The sequence below is a fragment of the Patella vulgata genome, chromosome 3, assembly GCF_932274485.2.
Source record: "Patella vulgata chromosome 3, xgPatVulg1.2, whole genome shotgun sequence".
NCBI lineage: Eukaryota > Metazoa > Mollusca > Gastropoda > Patellidae > Patella > Patella vulgata.
The window spans coordinates 8,693,528-8,702,144 of record NC_065881.2 but is presented as its reverse complement, the minus strand read 5'-3'; positions in this window follow the sequence as shown (position 1 = coordinate 8,702,144).

Below are 8,617 nucleotides of genomic sequence, written 5' to 3'. Positions count from 1 at the left end.
GCTCAATTTTTGTCAAGGTCGCGCTAATAACCTGTGGATGGATCTCCGTTCGTGATTCAACACTTAATTTATCATTTTCTATCTGCGGCGGTTAGTGCTAAATGATAAGGCCAACTGAAGTTTTCGTCATAGGTGACGAGATGTAAACATGGCTATCGCTAATCCCAACCCTAACCCTAACCTACAATCTCTTACCGTGATAATCATACAGATCTAATTTTTTATTGATAAGGCCGGCTTCAAGTTTGGTCAAAGATCACGAGATGGAAACAGGGTAAGCGCTAATCCCAACCCTAACCCTAACCCTGGACCTAGCCCAAATGCTTACCCTAACCCTAACCTACAATCTCACCAACAATCACGTGCCCTAACCTTATTTACACCTCAGCAACTTTGACAAAAATTGAACTCGCCTTAACAAATAGATTTAGCCGAGTTCCTGGGTTTCAATTAAACACTTGGCCAGTCAAATTCTTTTAAAAGAACAAGAGCACCTAATTAGGTATCACGTTTTACCCCGATCCATCCATATTTCATTTTATGTCACATTTATTATTACCATTTTTCCTTATTTCAAATTTCAACATTCCTGATGCCAAATATGTCACTTTCGGTTGAATTAGATGTTTTTGTTTATGACAAAATCAGGAGGGCCTGACAAGAACAGCTGTTTAGCCGTTCGGATGGGACGAAAAACCGTGTACATATTGGCGTGCACGTAAAAGATCCCTTGCCAGCTGGAATTTGATATAAGAGTAGGCCGTAGCGCCGCTGCCCGGGCAAAATTTCCCTCATAGCACACTATATGGCGTATGCCCGTTTTCATTAGCCCAGTTTAGGAGCAGAACAGTAGGACGTTAAACCCCATTTCATTTCATTTCATTTATGACAAAATCGGACTTACATCGCTCTCACCCGATAGCCCTACGGAAGGGACATAACTCTTCTATAATTTGTATGGATCAGACAGACCACGGTTATTGTGTATCAAGAAAACCAACATGGAAATGGAGCAATTGAGATTATGTTATTCGGATCACTACATTTACGTATCACCTGCTTTTTCTATCTCCATATTTTCTTTGTATTCAGTCTGATTAAAACACAGATCCTATTTCGTTTCGTTTTTTATAGTTCAAAAATTTCGTTTTACTTGTCTTACTAGGATCTGGAAGAGTTGTTATATTACCGGCGTTTTGGTTGAAGTGAGGGATAAACCAATGAAACGGTCTGTTACGGCGACTTCTTGGCGTGCCATGCACGGAACTGTGGGTAAACCACTTTAAACGTCAACGCTGATTGATTAATCGATGTCTGACTTCATAGCGTCAAAAGCCGCTCGTACGACCCCTGACACGACCTTGTAGTACAACTGGTCAGATCTTCATGTAGTGTAGGTCATCGAAAGTATAAGATACGAAACGAAATATAGATCTGTATTTGATCAAATTGCATTGTATTGATCTTTTGTGTGGTTTCGAATCCCCGGTTGTACGTGACAAGGAGTAGGGTCGCCTGTCCAACCTCGTGGGTTTTCTCCGGGTCCTCCGGTTTCCTCCCACTTCTAAAGACCCCTTCGCGCAAGCGAATTATTGAAATAAAATTACCATATGTTAGTCCCGAAATGACCTAGTTTGTGTCGAGTGGACGTTAACCCCCATTTCTCTCTCTCTCTCTCTCTTGATCTTTTGTATAAACAACAAAGTTAATATTTTAGTTAAAACAACCAAGTGTTAATGGTTTAATACATTGCCGACGTGGTTTCCCCTTGACAGTGGTGCAGGAAGGAGGGGCTGACAAGGACAACTGTTTAGTCGTTCGGATGGTTACGAAAAGCCGAGGTCCCGTGTACAGATTGGCGTGCACGTAAAAGATCCCTTGGCAGTTGGAATTTAATATAAGAGTAGGCCATAGTGCCGCTGCGCCCGGGCAAATTTCCCTCATATTATAAGCACACTGTATGGCGTATGCTCGTCTTCATTAGCCCAGTCGGAACGGTAGGATGTTCAGTACATTACACTGACAACGAATATCCATTTGTAGGTTCCATCAAAATTTCACTCGAATACAGGGGCGTAGCACTAGGTTGGCACCTCCGCTCGAAAACAGGGAATTGCATAAAGCGAGCACTTGTGCTCGAAAGCTGATCATTGCATAAGAGAACACTTCCGCTCGAAATAAGGGATGTAGTTAAACAACAAATATTACAGTAAGTGGGCACCTCCATTCGAAGTAGGGTGTAGTCGTTATAAGGCTGGGGCTTCACCTTTAATCTTTGGCAGTCTTAGGCTTGTTTTTCATTTACGCGTGTACACTTCTTATGACGTCATTTACGTGTGATTTCTCAAACTTTTCAGCGATCCATGGAAATACAAAAGAGTATCTAGTCGTTTGGGTGGGACAAAAAGCCGAGGTCGTATGTACACATTGGTTTGAACGTAAGAGAATCCTTGACAGTTGGAATTCAATATAGGAGCAGGCCGGAGCGGCGCTGTCCGGGCAAAATTCCCTTATTGGGCCATGGCGGCGCAGGAAAGAGGGACTTTAAATCCAATTTCATTTAATTTCAATTCCAATCTAATTAAAATATAGATCTATATTTCGTTTCGTTTTTTATACTTTCGATGGCCTACACTACATGAGTAAAGACAAGTAAAATCGAAATTTTGAACTATAAAAACGAAACGAAATTGGATCTGTGTTTTAATCAGATTGTTTCAATTCGTTATCCATGCAAATTTCAAAACAATATTTAAACAGATCTTAGTCGAGTGTCTCAAAAGAAGACAATATGAAATTGGATTTCGTTTGATCTTTGATATGCGATTAACCAAATGGCTACTTGGGAAAGTTGAATATTATTATGCAGAATTCGTGTTCAGGGATTATTGCAACATCGCTGATCACCGATTAAAGGTCATAGGTTATCATATAGATTTCGAAACTGGTCGAAGTATAACGATCACTTATTTCAACATCGCCCGATCAAATTACTGATGGGGAGTCAAAGGGCGGGAAGGAAGGGAGAGAGAGAGAGAGAGAGAGAGAGAGAGAGAGAGAAATGGGGTTTAACGTCCACTCGACACAAACTAGGTCATTTCGGGACTAACATGGTTCAATTTTATTTCAATAATTCGCTTGCGCATAGGGGTCTTTAGCAGTGGGAGGGAACCGGAGGACCCGGAGAAAACCCACGAGGTTGGACAGGCGACCCTACTCCTTGTCACGTACAACCGGGGTGGCGGGAAGGGAGTTGGGTGTGTTTGTGAAAGGCGAGTTGTGATGTTGGGGGTAGGGAGAGGGTGACTTCATGCAATGGAATACTACCGTGGTAGGTATAGATATCTCCTGTTAGAATATGCCCCGGTGCCTTCGGTTGGGAAAACACCAATCCGGTTAAAACACAGACCCTATTCCGTTATTTTTATAATTCTAAATTTCGTTTTACTTGTTTTATAACACTAGGATCTTGAAGGGTTGTTACATAACAGGCGTTCTAGTTGATTTGTGGAATTAGCCAATGAAACGGTCTGTTACGGTGAGTTCTTGGTGTGCTCTGCACGGAACTGTGGGTAAATCCCTAGAAACGTCAACGCTGATTGATTAATCAATGCCTGAGGTCATAGGTTCAAAAGCCGCTCATATAACTCCTGACGCGATCTCACAGTACGACTGGTCAGATCGAAAGTATAAAAAAACGAAACGAAATATAGATCTGTATTTTAATCAGATTGGGAAAACACACACGCTATCAAGTCCAAATGCGCGATAAGCTCGATTCACGATTTATATCGACTTACAAACCACTGCTACTTGGCGACTCCCCTGAACGAAAACAAACGACTCCGCCGTCAAATTTCACAATTTAATCATCTAATTCACATGGTATAAATACGACTTTGACAAAACAACACCCCACAATTTCAACTTGCACATGATACTGTGAGAAGGGAATCAAGCGCTACATCTAAATCTTAGACAATAGACATGGGGCTGCTTGATACTTCTAAATTTCTCAAAATTGCCTTGCTGATTTCTGGTTTGGCCTTTCTGTTTTTTGTTGTGGGATATGGTACCAGTTATTGGATTACAATAGACATATCAGGAGTTGACTATTCTTATCACATTGGTCTGTGGAAGATGCATTTAGCCACTGATGGCGATCTTACAGATGACTTAATCGGTATGTTCTCTTGTCTTGTAATTTTGAAAACAATGGCGATCATGTTTGTTCATTCTCCCTTTTCTATTTCCCATCACTTTTACATTCCATCACTTTTACATTTTAGGGTTAGGGTTAGGGTTAGGGTCAAATATTTAAGATTAAAACCTATAAATTCAGGGTTGGGGGGTTAAGATTAAAACCAATGAGTAAGACAAAATCTTCAACAACAATGGAATATTGAGATACAAAAATGGGAGTCACATCAAACATTTATGCTAAGACAATATATAAGTTTGGTTGTTCATTTGAACAAGGGGTCCGTCAAACATGTTTCACTTTAATTATGAACTAGCAGGATATCCGGATTCGCCCGGGGCCTAAATTCGTCCGGGCCCAATTTCGATGGCCTAAAACACTCACGGGATCATGCTGGTTTATTTGATACCACATGTATAACGCGGCGACGAAGGATAGTTCGCTTGAGGCTCAGGCCCAATTCGCCCGTGGTCCAATTTCGTTGGCTTAAAACGTTCACGGGGCTATGTTGGTTAATTTGATACCACATTTGTAGGGTTGGTGCGTGGCGATGAAGCGTGGTGGGCGAACATACACACATACAAATATCTTTGATTTTATTTATATAGATGGATTATGGATTGACTTTAAAGGAGCTAAATCGCTAATATTTGGGACCTAGAAATTGACACAAATGGCTCGCAACGCATATAATAATGTAATATGAATGTATATAAACTGATTTACATTCAATCGTTTCTGTTTTACTGTAATTTCTAATCAGTTATTTTCGGAGATATATACCAGAAGTCTCAATCGAATGGCAATCTCTAGCGTCTGGTTATTCCAATCTACACCGATAGTATTTATTGCGCATGCTTTCCAGATGAAAATATAGCGTCACCGTTTGACATGACTTGTGGAATATGTCTAGCCTCGTTCTTCGAGTCCCTTGTTACAAAAGGCACTGAAACGCATTACGGTACACGATTCGTGTACCAATGGTAAAATGTTCATTTTGTCTTAAATATTGGATATCAGAAGCCCATATTTTCCCAGTAAGATCACAACATCAATGTTGATTTAAATTGACAAATAATTCGTGTTTTCAATGTTGAAGATTTTGGATGATACTGAGTTAGAGACTTAGCTACTTTAAGAATTACATTGTATTTGTCATCCCCAATCCACCACCGGTACACGACGATTCACGATTTGTTACGTAACTATTTTCTAACATAAAGCGTTTGCCTTCATCCGGGGAAGCCGCGGTGGCTTAGTGAGTTAGACGTAGGCTCGATGACCAGGAGGTCACGGATTCGCTCCAAGTGTTAGCCCAGAAAGTTCTTCGGGACTTTCCGACCTGATTCCCGTTGTCACTCGTGCAGGACAGAGGACCTGGTAATTGACAAAGTATAGTCGTTCGGAGGTTCCGTGTACACGTTGGTGTGCACGTAAATGAACATTTGACTGTTGGAACTCAGTATAAGAGTGGGCTGTAGTGCCGCTGTCCAGGTAAAATTTCCCTCATATCACACTGTGTGACTTGTGCCCGTCTTCGTTAGCCCAGTAGGAGGTTAAACCCCATTTCATTATCATTTCCCGATCATCAAGTAATATTTTCCCTACTTTTCGGCATTCGACTTTCTATTGGTGGAATCAAGTAACAATTGACTATCTCAGATTCTGTTGGTTTGTTTTTTCAGATGGTAAACTAAAGGCAACCAGAGCATTTGGTGCATTGGGAATGTTAGCAGGCATGGCATGTACTGCTTTAATTGTACTATTCCTGTTTGTTAAACAGTTATCTTTGATAAGAATATTGGGGGCCGCCACTGGTGTTGGAGCTGGTATGTTACTTGGTGTTAAATCTAGCAATCTGATTAAAATCCTGGGCCCTTATTCACGAAAACTTAAACTAAGATACAATCGAAATTTTAAGAAATACTGCAATTCGATTGGCTGACCAGTAAAATCAATTTGCATATATCCAATTTGCATATTGGTCAGCCATTCGAATTGCAGTATTTCTTAAAATTTCGATTGTATCTTAGTTTAAGTTTTCGTGAATAAGGGCCCTGATCTATATTTAGTTTCGTTTTTTTATTCTTTCGATGGCCTGCACTACATGAAGATCTGACCGGTTGTAGCGATAGGTCGCGTCAGAGGTCATACCAGTGGCTTTTGACCCTATGACGTCAGGCATTTGATTAACCAATCAGCATTGGTGTTCCTAGTGGATTACCCACAGTTCCGTGCAAAACACACCTAAAGCTCGCCGTAACAGACCATTTCATTAGCTAATAGCTCACATCATTTAGAACACGCCAATTAACAACTCTTCCCGATCCTACCGTAGTACAGACAAAAAATACGAAATTTTGAACTATAAAAACGAAACGAAATAGGATCAGTGTTTTAATCAGATTGTAAATATAGTTGAAAGATACATGGTTTAAGAACTAAATCTGCCTACTGCAAGTACTTTTCCGGACTTTAAATGTTATATAAATTATCATTTTAACATTTATTTACATAACAAACCCCAAATTAACTCTCTAGACCATCAGATGGCTGGGATATTGAATGAATTAGATCGTTTGTGCCGTATGGACGCCGGTCAGCCGGTCAGTATCACTCTCCACACAAGTCTCGCTAAACAGCATTCGACTGCAAGGGAAGACAACTCTGTTTGGGAGATTTGGTCAGTGTTTGTAGTTTAATGGTCGAGTGCGAGACATTAAGTAATATATTGATATTGCACGAATGCGTTAGCACCACGAACTTGGGATATTTAATTGTACTTTGGATTTAATTTAACCGGAGGTGATTTCAACAAACGGGCAAGTATTTAGTAACCATAATTAAGTAGTTTGTTCATAATCCGTTTAAAAATTTGCGACGGTTCATAGTGTAGTTCTGTGACCGTTCCTGACCGTTCCTAATAACTAGTAATATGGAAATAACGCTTGAATTGAAATTCTTTACTTCAAAATAGAGTTGGATTATTATAAATTTGTGTTAGATGGGGCGAGCGAGAAATGATTTCTTTTGGCAAACAAAGAAGAATTATGACCATTATACAGAAGTGAAACAGGGCGTTATTTTCATAATTTTCAAATTACTTCCGAATAGGAACAATCAGGGACAGTCAGAAGAGAGGAGCCACGGTGGCTAAGAGAGTTAGACATTAGCTCGCTAGCCTTGAGGTCGCGGGTTCGATTTCCAGTGTTGGCCGACAAAGCTCCACGAGATTTTCTGGCGTGGTTTCCCCTTGTCAGTGGTACAGGACAGCTGTCGTTCGGCTGGTACGAAAAGCCGAGGCCCGTGTACATATATTGGCGTGCATTAAAAAGATCCCTTGGAAGTTGGAATTCGGTGTAAGGGTGAGCAGTAGCGCCGCTGCATGGGCAGAATTTCCCCCATAGCACACTGTCCGTCGTATCCCGTCTTGATTAGCCCAGTTCGGAGCAGAACAATAGGACGTTAAACCCCATTCCATTTCATTTCATTTTTATATAAGGGAGATAATCGAATCCAAAATCTCTCCTCACTCTACGCTACAAGGCCTTTGTCCCACACCCCACCAACTACCAATAATTCGATATAGATCTAAAAAAAAAGTCGTCCATAACCAAAATGGTTTGGTGGGCGTTTCTCGTGGCCTTATAACATCTCGAACTGTTAGTTGCTACCTGGACAATAAATTATTTCATTCTAAAATCTGCGACAATGGTCTACGACAGGGGTGTCAAACTCATTTCGATTCACGGGCTACATGAACTAAATTTTTTTACATCAAGTGGGCGGGGGATATACAAAAATATCAACATAAAGAGAATTTGATTTATTTCACTAAAATCGTTTGGCTTACCAACCTTAAGTCTGTTTCTGCTTCAAAAAGATGGCTGACCGTAGAGTTATTCGACGGCAATTCAGACACCTTTTGATATCAAAGAGACAATTACAAGGCAGAGAAATCCTTCTCCAGAAGTCAGAAGAAATTTCAAATTAAGAATGCTAGGCCTATAGAAAATTTCGCTTCTAGTTCTAGGCCTACCCTGAAACCATTTTATTTATTTGCCAATTAGTAAACAATAGGCTACAAACACACAGGCTACTTTAAGATCAGACGCTCTCACAATTATTCAGTTAGTTTGTATGTGTCTGCGTTTTTTTATCTCGTGGTATGCCAAATGCATCGAAATGAACCATTATATATGACGTCAATGAAGCAGACGACAAATTTAAGACGTAATTCGCATACCAAAGTTTATGGTAAACTTTACCTGTCACAATGTGCTTAGACTTATACTTGACTTATGCTTTCGTAAGATGGTCTTGAGAATTTTCTAGGGACGGTATTTTTTATAAGTTTCTTACGTAAGCAAAAGTGAAGCATGACTTTGTGCTTACTTTAAGAATTTTCTAGGAACC